The sequence below is a fragment of the Anabas testudineus genome, chromosome 16 (assembly GCF_900324465.2).
Source record: "Anabas testudineus chromosome 16, fAnaTes1.2, whole genome shotgun sequence".
Taxonomy (NCBI): Eukaryota; Metazoa; Chordata; class Actinopteri; order Anabantiformes; family Anabantidae; genus Anabas; species Anabas testudineus.
Genome location: NC_046625.1, coordinates 2,852,287 through 2,863,067, shown reverse-complemented (window position 1 = coordinate 2,863,067; position 10,781 = coordinate 2,852,287).

Below are 10,781 nucleotides of genomic sequence, written 5' to 3'. Positions count from 1 at the left end.
TGACAGCAGGGGTTTCTCTGGGTGTTGATTGATATGTGATGAAATGCAATGGTAGTAAAAGCACCTTTGCAGGTTTGGTCATGTATTGTAGATAACCAATATCTCTGCTATAGGCATCACAACAGCACTATATCACAGAAATGAACCAATAAATTGAGCCCAAAAGGCAAAATGCATCCAGTGGCATGGAAAATAAAAACAAACATACAGTGAAAAATACACATATTGAGAGATTGACTCATCTGGCACCCCTTGGAGATCAGACACTTGAGGACACAAAAACATGAATAAGGACCACTTTCTATCGCATCTTAGTTGAAAATGAAACAACAGGAGAAAATGTTTTATGGGTAGACCAGTGTGCCCGTCAAGCATGTTCCGAATATCTAACAATACAAGAGGAAAGGAATCTAAATTGCAATTTTATTTCGCCTCCACCCTCAATCCTTCACTTGGATCCAGGGACTCTACATCATTTCTGTACACACACGTCTCCCAGAAATGAATTCTAAAATTAAATTCAGGGACACACGTCCAGTGGCAAGTGTTAACAGATCAATCAGCTGGTCAAACAGCAGGAGGGGCCCGCCGGATGCCTCTGCAGACCAATCAGAAATCTGGGTTTGGTCTGACCGAGTCGATAACTCGGGTCCAGGACTGCCTGTGTACGGTCAAGGCAAGACACACTGACTGATGGACAGACAGCCGCAGTCCATCCCAAGGCTCCACGTAGATTAAAGCCAGCTTCTGTGAGCCTATGGTCGCTGTGCGGTGATTGTGCCTGCAGGGCCTATAGGCCCCAAGGGGGGGCCGGGCTTTACAGCAGGAGGGGGAGGAGCGAGGGATGGAGTGGACATCCAGCCCAGGGACCGTGACCCCTTTGACCTTGCCAGAAGGGCAGCAAATGTTTCAGAGCTGATTAGCGCTTCCCCAGCAGAGTACTGCGCTCACTGTTAACCCTTTGGACTCAGGTAGTGGGCCCATTCATTCAGGTTTAAAGAGACGTTTAGCGAATTTGGACGTTTTAGTAGGAGCAGTAGAAGTTTACAGTTTCACAGTAACACACACAGTATGCTCCCAGGTAAAAAGTAACAAAGTACTGCATTTAGGTTCAGTTGTGTACTTTTACTTCCTTATTTATCTGATACTTCGATTTGCAGGATTACTGACATGTTGTCTGTTCTACTATATTTTAGAGATGCTTTGTAGTAACTTTAAAAATTATACTTACATTTATAGAATATATTATATGATGTATTGTTATTGATTAAACTCCCCAAATAAATAAAATGAGCTCCATCTCAGCCAGGTTTAAAATCAAAATGCATATTATGCACTCTGCAAATTGGGCAGGTTTTGATTTGAGGAATTCTGCCTGCACTGGTGTGATGTTGAAGTATTGCCACTTCAATCCAACCATTTATTACACCATCCTATGTTTACGCCGAGGAAAAACAACACCACAACAACAAAATGAATTCACTAACAGGAATGATGTTTCCAGAAAAAAACACTAGGTGGTGATAAATAGCCATGGAATGAGCAGGGAAGAGGGGGGCCCCATACATAACTTCAGCTGCCTGGTGTCATGACAGAAAAGCATCTTCCTTTTCATGCATGCCTTAATCAGCTCGTACAGTTGGCCTCCACATGGCAGACAATTTAAAAAGCATGCGATCCTACTAAACAGCCAACACGAGGCTATTCAACTTGTCTTTTGAGAGATGCTGCAGTAGAGTCAACAGTATTGATCCAAATACGGAATGATAAAAGGAGGGGGGGCTGAGAGCAGGTGTTACTGGGCCAGCAGATTCAGGGATTTAGTCGCTCACCGGGTACGTATGGTCAGCGCTGCTGAGTAGCGAGGGGACCAATACCTCCTCGAAACAGATGCTCAAAGCAATGGGATGTGCCCCCATTGTGATCAGAGTGGACAGCTGAATTGTTTACCACCAAAGGGCCCTTTTCTTCAGCGGCAGGCCCACGCACAATGGGGCCCCCCACCACACTGACACACTGAGGATTTCTGCAGGGGGATGCAGTGGGAGGCGGGGGTGTGGTGCGTGCGTATCGAGGGATAGGGGGTTTATAGGGTGAGCTTCTGTCCGGACCCCCTTTTTTCTTTCTCTATGCTCAGATGGACCTTTCTGCACCCCCCATCTCCTCCACAAAGCCCCCCCTAAAGCTACCGGAGGGCAGGGGTTTAAATGTCACGCTTGGCCATCAGAGCACCCAGCCCCTGGCTCGTGCCTCCAGGGGGAAGCACGCCAAGAGACAGGGAGAGGGAGAGAGGAAAGCTAAGGGGAGGGAGACATTTGCCCTTGTCCCATTGTCCATTACGATAGGCATGAGCTGCTAACTGACTCCAAATCAAGTGTATCCTCTCGCCACGCGCCCTAGCCTTGTCCTGCTCTTGCTCAAACACAAAGGCCCTCTGTGTTTTTACTTTTCTAACCATCCATAGGTTGAATAGTAGTTTCGGTCATGGTATGTTTGACAGAGGAGCTTAAAGGAGGCTGCACAGTCTAAATTCAGCAGGCCACCGAGCAGAATGATAAACACAGTTTGTCATCTCCAGACACTCGAGATGTGTCCACATAGCGCTTACATGCTAAAAATCAATGCAAACTTTTGCATTCAGTCACACAGGAGGGACTCCAAAACATTAAAGCAAGTAGAGAGGGGAGAACGATGCGGGATGAGATGTGGGGTGACAAAGTGTCGAGCTGAAATACAAGTACAGGACGAAATATACGAGCTGCCGGCCAACTTTATCCCAGCCCAAGGTCCTGGCCCATACTTTACCCACCCACAAGATTGAGTGTTTTATGTATCTATTTGTTCTAAATAGTGGCACACTTGACCTTGAGGCAAGATGTGTGTGCTTGCAGCCTGGCCCGGGAATCATCCCTCCTGTCATGGACGGGAGGGAGTGACCTTGAACCACAAAGGCACAGGCGTAGCTGAGTGCACAAACTCATTTAACTCCTGGGTTTGTTATCGACATGCTGTAATCGTTAACATTATGGATGATGAATAACTACTGACTGCCGCATACCTGTGCAATACGTCGCCATGCCACACAGACTCAGGCCGGCCAACGGCCCGCGATGGCAGACGCGCCATACTGATGGTCAGGTGACTGCAGGGCCACATCACTTAGACTTGTTTTTCCACCCAGTCACAGCGACAACTCATCAAGAGCGCCAGCAAAGCACATTGAGGTGCTTAAGAACATAGATCACTTTTACACTTTACGCTTTTTTTTAGCGCATATACCTCTATGTGTACTCAGGAAACACTTAACCTCCAGCATCATCTGTTCAGGCATCTGGAGTGGATCTTTTTTTTTCCTCGGACTCCGTATTGATCGTTGTAAATGGTTGAATTTACTGTAGTTTCTGAAAAACATAGAAAAAGGACAAAGACATTATTAGGGTCAACGCTGCCAGAGCTTGAGGCATGAATTCTAATTTTTTTGGTTTGTTTTTTTAAGACTAAAACAAGTAAAATAGTGGTTGACTATTCATGAAGTCATTTGGTGGATGGCTACAGACAAAACACTAACATATAGGGACAGATATTTATTCCGTTTTCCTCCTAACACAGTGAGCGCCATCACGTATTACAGCTATAAGAGCTTGTATACATGCACAGAGGGCCAGAAGATGACTGAGCATTAAGAAGGGCACACAATCAGTTTCCTGTTTAGTGTTTTTAACCCAGATTAATAAAGGGGGGTGACAAATAATCAATAAAGCGATATGTTGTGATGTGTTGTGATATGGATTCAATGTGTGTGTGGTTGATGTTGTCCTCAGATACAAAAACAGAAGTGTTTCCTTCTATTGCTCCAGAAAAAGGAGAAAAACGTTTTCTCACAGTTCCAAATTTTGCAACTCAGCAAATACCTGAAAACACGGCTTTAAACATTCAGTGTGTATATGGAACTTACAGTGGGAATTTATTTACAATTAAATAAGCAACGCAGTTAAAAAACATGTTAGGAAGCTAACATGTTTGTCTCATCCAAACACTTCAATCAGCGACATACACAGACGTGTGGTGTGTCAAACACGCTTTCTGCAGGGAGATTTAGAAAATATTAACATTATTAATTAAAGTCCCTTAGAAAATTTAAGAACCTTTAATTCATATGTTTATGTCACAGTGCGTCTTTTTAAACTTCATTTTTTAAATAATATCTCAGCTGTCTGTACAGACTGAAGTTAAAAACTGTGATTAGGCAGTAAAACAGAATATGATGCTTTAGTAAACTTTCCTCAACCAGATATTTGGTGCTTATTTAGTTTGATGTGCTGTTGATTGTTATCCAATATGACAGAATCACCTGAATGGAAAACTGATGTTACCATGTGCAAATTGACGTATTAGTAATGTGGTTCTAGCTCTGTTAACTGTTCCAGGTTGGTTTTTGGTGCACACAAGATACAACAAGTTAGACAGACATAACCAATGCACCACCCACATAGAATACAGTAACATTTCAAATCCATTTGACCAAAAACTAAATAAAAAAGTACTACATCACACAACACTTTTGGGAAATAAATAAAACAGTGCTCAACACATGACAAGAGATTCTGTCAAACTCGTCATACAATGAAATACGAAACACAAAGCCAGGTCACTGCAGTCTGGCAGCCTTTCACAAGTTGCCCAGAAGTTTGAAAGTTTGAATGTACATTTCATATACAGTAACTCAGAGGTTCCACTCCAGGTCTACAGCTTGACCACATACGCAATCTGCCGGAGGGTAGAAGAAAAAGTTTGGTAGATTTTCCTCCCCCTCTCTCTCTCTCTCTCTCTCTCTCTGATGGCCTTGGGAGTTTGACTTCTGCCCTGCCAGTGTTTTCCTCCTCTCCAGGCTTTGAGGGCTTTTCATCTCGCCAAGGTGCAAGGGCAGCCACTTCTCAGCCCCTTCCTCCCATCCAGCATGCACATACAGCACACATGTGGATTTCCATTTCAGCTATAACTCTGGATTAACACCTCCAACACCCCAAGGCTGGCTTAAGACAGGAGGGCAGACATGCAGCAGTGTTGGTGGGATGCACGTGGGGGAGTAGATCCCCCAAGACTTGTTTAAGGCCGCGGTGGATTCTATGGATGAATCCTCTAAACACAAATGTGGTTGTTTAGGATGAGCTGTGTTGTTAAGTGTCAAATTTTTGTCAGCCTGATGGCTTCACATGCAGCTAACCTTGCACTGCATGATAAAACATTTACCTGTTCACTGTACTTTTATCTAAGTTAAGTGTTTCTTTTGTTTTTGTCTCAACACAGCTTTTATTTTTATTCATTATTATTACTTGAGACAGTCATGTCAATAAAATAAAGAATGTAATTTTGATTTTAGGTCTTACTTCTTAAATCCAAGACTTACTGCATAGTCACCACACCACCTGTTTTAGTTACTACTATTTTACTTTATCAATGGATTAGAAGAACGGAACAGTGAGATTAAAACTGATGTAAAACATTTTATTCACTACCTTTGGAGTCATGTAGTTTACATTTATTTTATTATAACAGGTTTAAAGTGACATCTGTTTTTTATGTTGTATACTGACATCTGAAAAATGACTTTTAAAAACTGATTAACCATTTATTTATTGTTTAGTCCTTGTTGTTTGTCCAGAGTTTTTAGAAACACATGCTGCATATATATCCTATGCAATTTAATGTGAACTCTGTGATTTAAAAAGGGATGAGTTAAAATGAAACACAAATTAAACTGCTGCTCTGTTCTGCCATAGTGCACTAAAACCCAAACTGTATGTTTGCTGGTTTTCATTGCCACAGATCTCGACAGGCTCACATTAGTCAAAGCTCAACGTTTGGACATGAGGCCATTTTACCACAAACCTGCAACGAGCCCGTTAGACACATCAGGCATCCAGTGGCAATTGCACTCGTAACAACTGACCCGACCCAACTACAACTAAATTGTGGTTGAATTATTGATACAGCGGCGCTGGCCACTTTGCAAGTAGGGGCATGAAAGGGAGCCAACATGGGAATGGTCTGCTAATTTTATATGGGAGCCTCAGGGCACATTTCTCCCAGTGAAGACCAAACATATTGACATATATGTGTAGGGGGAGAGACTGTATATGTCAGCCCAGTGGAGGAGAAAAATGGACAATGCAACAATTCATATAGACTAAACCTCAGTCTACACGTGTTGTGTCTCTAATTTTGCTGTAAATATGTTTAACAGTAAGAAAGGTGAATATATGGAGAACCTGGCAGGTCAGAGATGAACGGCATGCAATATTCTTTTCTCTTTAGTTTTATTTCCTGCTTCTTAGTTTGCTCTCACAGAATCGTTACAGCTAATCTGTCTGTTCCACATGCATTTGTCAGTGCAGTATCAATACTGTATGGGGAAATGCTGAAATGAATTGTGATGTATGGGATCAAGCCGTTTAGAAAGGTAGTCCATGGAGGTGGGGGCTGTTTGTAGCCAGGCCAAGGTTGTTGACCATCAGTGAGCTGCCGGGCTAATATCTCCAGAAGTGTCCAAAAGCCTTTGTGTCCTCAGTGTACTTTTATTTCCACCTCTCTTGGAATTGTGATGACCGTGCCTCGGGGCGACAGAGACACCTTGAGGAGCGCCCACCTTTAAATCCGCTGCTCCATGATTTCAACCATGACCTCTTGCTAGAGGGATCCCTCAGGCGAGATTTAAACGAGCTCCCCCAGGTCCGCAGCGACTCCTTTATTCACCACGTTTTTAAAGACATGAATTGGCTCTCTCTGATGGCTAATTGTGAAATTTATTTGAATAAAGAAGAGAAGATTTGGATAAATTGATATAAAAACTTACATGTGTGGGTAAATGCCCGTGACATGTATGTGTAAAGAGTGTGCTAGAGAGAAGAAAAGGGCTGATATTTGGAGTGACTGTGACAGACAGACAGGAGGAATGCTGAGGCCCCCTGCAACCCCTGTTTCCTTTTCTTTCTTCTCTTTCAATCAAAATAAAAGGGAATCCCAGCGCCTGAAATACTAAAAGCCTTTGCTATATTTACATGTCATCAGACTCCACTATTTTTTCTTTCAATTGCATCACTCCTTTTCTTTCAAATCTTCTTCTTTCACGTGAAATACTATCACTTACATTTTTACAATTCCTTTCCATCCCTCTCTCTTCTGCTGTTATGGAGGACGAATGGCGAGAAAAGCATACAATATACAGGCTATTGATCCACGCCCATCACTGCAGAAAAAAAGTCGGTTCAGGAGGTGGGGGAACGGAGGGGGACTGGACACAGCGATCGATAACCTACTCTATCAGCCGTTTCCATGGCAACCGGCCGAGCAAGGACAGAGGGTTGCAATGCATTTTGCACCTGTCTATTTCATATACCTATTGTGATAATGAAACTGTCAGGGAAACGAATGCAAAGGTGACGTGAGGCTCCAGCCCAGTGTCAACTTCCACAATTAAAGAAATTACATAAAGGTTAATAGCTTACTGGAAAAGAGAGGTGAAAAATAGGAGTCGGGTCCAGGGTTCTGGGGGAGATTTGAGTGACCTCCTTCATTCCCTGATGTGGGTTGAAGGATGCATGTGGACATACTATGTTGCAGCAGCGTAGGTGCAAATTCAGGTGTCTGGACTCTGAGTTATTTTCAAAATAACACGCACAGATGACAGTTTGAAAACGGCAGTTGTTTCCTGACATTGGAAAAAGGGCCTCTTTTGTAGTTGACCTCAATTTGGAGGGCAAACAAGTATGATCAATGTGCTGGCCATTAGCTCGCTGTGAGCAACTGTGGACGCTAGAGTAGAGAAATATAACAGGGTTGATACAGAAACAAAGTGAGAAATAAAGGCGGTGAGGAGGAAAGGAGTGGCGCTGTTGGTCGAGATTAACCGAAGCTTACTTCAGACACCCAGAAGGCTGAGCCAGACAGACCGTCAGGAGAACTTGACACCCAGACTATCACTGGGCATTGAACTTCCAACCCTCTTTGAACAGGAGGCTCATTGGCTCCAGAGCCATGGTGCTGAACGCGGTCAGCCCTAAGTGAAAGGGATGGATATGATGATCTGGAGCCTGTGTTGATCATGTGCCGTATTGATCGCCAATCGAAACTACTGCTGAAAACGCAAAATTGAGAGCAAGAGAGTGGGAGGGAAGCAATCAGCTGTGGCTTCTCACTATAGCCAGTGGCTTTGTGTCAGGCTGCTGTGGTTACCGACATTGCAACAGAGAAGATATGGCGGTTTGGAAGTAGGATGAAGCTAGTTTACATGCATTTGTTTGAGGGTTCCCCATCTGTACTGGTGTATAAGGGTGTGTTGTCGTCAATGCAGCAGTCACGAATGACAAATCACAAACCGCAATGGATTTGCTTGACTGGCAGCAGAGTGAAATTCGAGCAGGAACGCAGCATGTCAGCGTGTAGCGAGCTGCACACTGTGGACCACACAGCGGTTGTCCTCCAGCACCAGAGGCACTCTGTGCTTTGTGACCTGTGACAACAAGCTATCAACAGGCACGTGGCTCTGCAGTGTTGTTCAGGGGCCACTGGCCACTGCACTGACCTTTGACACTCCATCCATGCACCGGCCTTCATTGTTTTGGGAGGAGTCGGGGGGAGATAGATGACCCTCGGTCTTCATGTGTTTGAATTCTCCCTCCCCCATAGCCTCACCCCTCCCATCATAACACCTCCCCTCTCCCTTTACCCCCTCTCCCCCCACACACTCCACCTTATGCCGATCAATGGCAGTTTCATGTGGCTTCTCTGGGCCTGCAGTGACGTGTGTCCTATTGATTTATCGACATTACTCCAGGCGAGCGAACCCAGAAGCCCCCTCTCTCAGTAGGCAGCCAGACTCCAGCCCAGCAGAGGCATACCTCCCCCTGTGCCGGGTGGGCTCATGCCAAGTCATCCAACTGTACCAGGCTCTCTGGAAGCAGCGGCGCATTAGCTGCACACAACTGAACACTATTTTCTCGTGGATGCATGTCTGTGTATGTCACTGAGAATGCTTTTAGGCATCATCCCCTCCCTCTGCTCATCTAGTTTCACCCTGTCCCCCCTCATCTCTCCTGCACTCAATGGGATATGTAATGGGGACAATGAGTGAGACACCCTGGCACTCGCAAACACATTTACTGTCGCCTCCGATTTCCAGAGGCGACTATTCCACTTTTATGGTTAAAAGGTTCTTTTCTTTCGTCCGTGTCAATGTCATGCCTCTGTGGCTATGTCTCACCCTTGTGGCTATTGCTCTCATCTGCCCTTCTTCCTGTTTTTTACTGGGGTGGTGGGACAGTCAATCCTTTTACACTCTGCCCCCAACCCCTCGGGCTCTCCTGTCCAGTGAAAGGCCGGTGGATTCATGGAGGGGAGGGGAAGAGGGCAGCTGGACACTCCCCATGCGTGGCTATCTGCTCATGTGGGGGTTGTGAAGGGTGGTTGATCCAACACCATTAGGATAGAACTGCAGCTATGGCAGCTGGCCTTAAAAAGGGAGAAAAGGGAGGAGGGTCAGGGGAGGCTCAGAGATCAGTGACCTGGCCGCAGTGTCCAGCTGGGGGGTTATTTCATGGCCCACCTCTGGCCACGTGCTGGGTGACCATCTGGGGATCTTGCAAACCCCACAACAGAGGTACCATCATCTTCTTAGTTGCAGGAATGGACAACAACAAAAGTCAAGAAATCTGTCAGCCTAATCTAGAGCGATCTGGGAGGGGGCACTACAGCTGCTTGTTGTTTGACATTAAGTGTGGTGCACATCTGCTGTTTAATGCAATGCAGTGCAGTGTTTGCACCTCAAAATGTCTCTCATCTTTTTGATTAGTTTTAATTAGGTACAACTATATGTCAATATTTGGGCCGCATAACATCTTCAGACTGACTTTTGTCTAATGTCACCAATATTTAAAAAACACAGTGTGCTTAAATTAATAAATGACTTTCATGATGTGTTGATTATTGAAATGGTTGATTGTCAGTCAGACATTTTACTGATTGGTTATTTGATTAATTGTTGCTGGATCATTTCCATGGGTCTATAATCAGGAAATTACTAATAAAGATTGCTATACTTTAAATATGTGTATGACTGTAATACTGAAATTGAATCTTTGAAAGGTAAAAGGTCATTTCAAACCATTTCAAACTGCTTCTCTAAAGAAAATGGGGTCACCCAGCAGCCCACATGCACCAGATTGTTTGTTCATCCATTCAGTTTGATAGCTCTAATCGGGGAACAGATTAACAGCGGTTTGTTGCCAGTGCTAACATCAACCCTCCTTCTTCTCCTCCTCCTCCTTTTCCACATCCCATTCTTTCTTCCACCTCCACTCTCTGTCTTCCCCCAATTTTGTCATCATCCTCTTTTTCTCCCCTGGCCTTTGTCTTAAACTGTTTAAGGTGATCGAATTTTGCCCATCCTCCCAGTGTGGTGGAAGGGGATCAAAGGTTGCTGACCCCAGCCTGATTGTAAAGGTTGTGGAGGGGAACCTCCATAATAAATAGAGGTCCTGCTAACCAGATCTGACCTTCTAGATGTTTCTACGAGCTTAAAAAAGCTCTCCTTATTTTTGGGGATCCTGTTATCCCCTTAACATTTATCATTGTTCTGCTAATGAAAGTGATCTTTGCGTTCATGTCTGATAGGTTTCTAATTAGATTCACATAGATCCATGTGGAAATAATCCAAAGGATGAGCCAAGGGAGGATTGGAGTGGTGGAGTTATTGCTCAGAAAAACACCAAGTGCTCCAGTGTGCT